Source organism: Peromyscus maniculatus, chromosome 4 (assembly GCF_049852395.1).
Source record: "Peromyscus maniculatus bairdii isolate BWxNUB_F1_BW_parent chromosome 4, HU_Pman_BW_mat_3.1, whole genome shotgun sequence".
Lineage (NCBI taxonomy): Eukaryota > Metazoa > Chordata > Mammalia > Rodentia > Cricetidae > Peromyscus > Peromyscus maniculatus.
Genome location: NC_134855.1, coordinates 27,748,205 through 27,751,023, shown reverse-complemented (window position 1 = coordinate 27,751,023; position 2,819 = coordinate 27,748,205).

Genomic DNA, 2,819 nt, shown 5'->3' with positions numbered 1-2,819 from the left:
ATAATCCATTTTAAAAATAGGGTACAGATCTAGACAAAGAATTCTCAGTAGAGGAATCTCAAATGGCTGAGAAAGACTTAAAGAAATGTTCAACATCCTTAGCCATCAGGGGAAATGCAAATCAAAACTGCTTTGAGATTCCAACTTATACCTGAAAGAATGGCCAAGATTGATTAGCACAGGCAATAGCTCATGTTGGTGAGGATGTGGAGCAAGGGGAACATTCCTCTACTGCTGGTGGGAGTACAAACTCATACAGCCACCATGGAAATCAATATGGTGATCCTCAGAAAATTGCAAATCAATTTACTACAAGACCCAGCTAAATCACTCTTGGACATATACTCAAAGGGCACTCCAGCCTACTACAAGGACACTTGCTTAACTATGTTCATTATAGTTTTATTCATAATAGCCAGAAAAAAGGAAACAACCTAAATTCCCTCAACCAAAGAACAAATTTTTAAAAATATGGCACATTTACACAATGGAGTATTACTCAGCTCTTTAAAAAAAAAATGACTTCATGAAATTTGTAGGCAAATGGATGCAGCTAGAAAAAAATCATCCTGAATGAGGTAACCCAGACCCAGAAAGACAAATATTACATGTTTTCACTTTTAAGTGGATATTAACTGTTAAGTAAAGAATAATCAAGCTACAGTCCAGAGACTCAGAGAGGAGAGGTAAAGAGGGCTCTAGGTGGGAATGGCCAACCAGTGTCTGTTTTAACTTGAGGCCCACATCAAGAAAGGGAGCCCATGCCCTGCACTGCCTGGAAGGCCAGGAACTGGAGTTTGGATAGCCTAGAGACCTAGGGTAGAGGACCAAACATAGCTGGCAAAAAAAAAAAAATCAAAGAAATTATTCCCAATTATATTCTACTATACTCCTAGACTGGTACCTTGTCTAGTCACCATCAGTGAGGCTTCCTGTGGCGGCTGATTGGAGCTGGTACAGAGACTGACATGTGGAGAGAGAGAGCCCAAATTGGAGGTTTCCACCAGTCCCTCCTGTTGCAGCTAGGGGAACCATGTGGAAGAGGGGAAGAAAGATTCTAGGAGTCAGAGAGGTTGGAGGACACCAGGAGAACATGGCCCACTGAATCAACTAAGCAGGGCTCACATGGGCTCACAGAGACTGGTACAACAAGCACAGGGCCTTCCTGGGTCTGCACCAGGCCCTCTGCATATATGTTATGACTGTTAGCTTGGTGTTCTCGTGAGACTCCTAACAGTGGGAATGGGTGTGTCTCTGACTCTTTTGCCATCTCTTGGGACTCTTTTCCTCCCATTAGGTTGCCTTGTTCAGCCTTGATATGAGGGCTTTTGCTGTGTCTTATTATATTTTGTTTTGTTATGTTTGGTTATTGTATCTTGGAGGTCTGTTCCTTTCTGAAGGGAAACAAGAGTGCATCTGGGGGCAGGGAGCTGGGAGGAGTGAAGCAATCGGGATGGATTGTATGAGAAAAAAATCTGTTTTTAATAAAAAACATGTCTTTAATAGCAACCATGGAAAATGATTTTTAGGGGCTGGAAAGATGGCTCAGTGGTTAAAAACACTGGCTGCTCTTCCAAAGGACCCAGATTTGATTCCCAGCACCCACCTGGAGGCTCATAACTTTGTAGCTCTAGTTCCAGAGGATCCAGTGCCCTCTTCTAGCCTCTATGGGTATGGCATGCACATAATGCACAGATATACATGTAGACAAAATGCACATTTACATAATTTTTAATCAAATGGTTTATTAATTAGGTTTCCATTGACTCTCTATACTGTAACTTCAATGATATCATTGTCCCATTGAAACCAACTAAAATAGCTGGATTTTTAAAATCCCTGTGTTTGGAATAATCAGAGAATTACCTAGGTAGACAGATACTAGGTTTAAGGCTCTGGAGACACTGGGCATATACAGAGGTGAACCAGAGCAGGAGACCCTTCTGCCCAAGCCCCAGGCACTTGTTGATTCTTAGGAGATGAGAAGGTGAGAACACAATCTGAAATTGGTGGTAGAGACAGAGTAGGGCTTCACATAGTAGAAAATGCAAAAACTGGAACTTGGGTGTCCCAGTGTGTGGGACTATGGAACATCAGGGTAAACCCCCACAGGCAAATTCTTAGTCTGTGGTTTTAAGAACTATGGGGACTGTCATCTGGTTCCCTATCCCCCATGACTTGTCTCCTAGTCCACTTGTGCTGCCCTTAGTGACTGGTAGTGAAGGACTTGGGTAAAGATCTCAGGCTTGTTTGGATCCCTGCAAAGAGACATAGTAGGAGAAAAAGGAAGACCCAGAAATAGTTCTGGCTGAGTCCAACAGAAACCCAATTTCCCATCAGCTCAATCCAAGGCTGGGTTAATGCAAACAACCGTAGTTGCTTCATGAGAAGACAATCCTATCCAGGATTCCCATACATCTTCAGGCTGTTATTCCATGGTATCATGGTTTGTATACCTTTTCCCATCCAATCTTTCAGGTCTCCTGTGAGATGTGGGAAAAATAGTGGGTGTCCAGAAAACCTTGTCTCTGGGTTTGCTTCCTTATTAACAGAGCTGGTTTCTAGCTTTCAACACCTCTATCTCTGGAGTGGATCTAGCCAGTGAGGAGGCAATCCTAGCCCTGTGGCAATGGGGACAAATGGAGAGGATTCCCCAAACTGGGTACACATAGGCACTGCCACAGCACATCCTCAGTCAATGGCAATGGTACCATTAGGAACACAGCCAGGTAGGTCCTCTAGCTAACCAGCCTCCAGCATCTTCTTCCAAGGACTCTCAAACCCAGAAACCAGAGAAGCCTGCTCTTTGCCCCTTTACC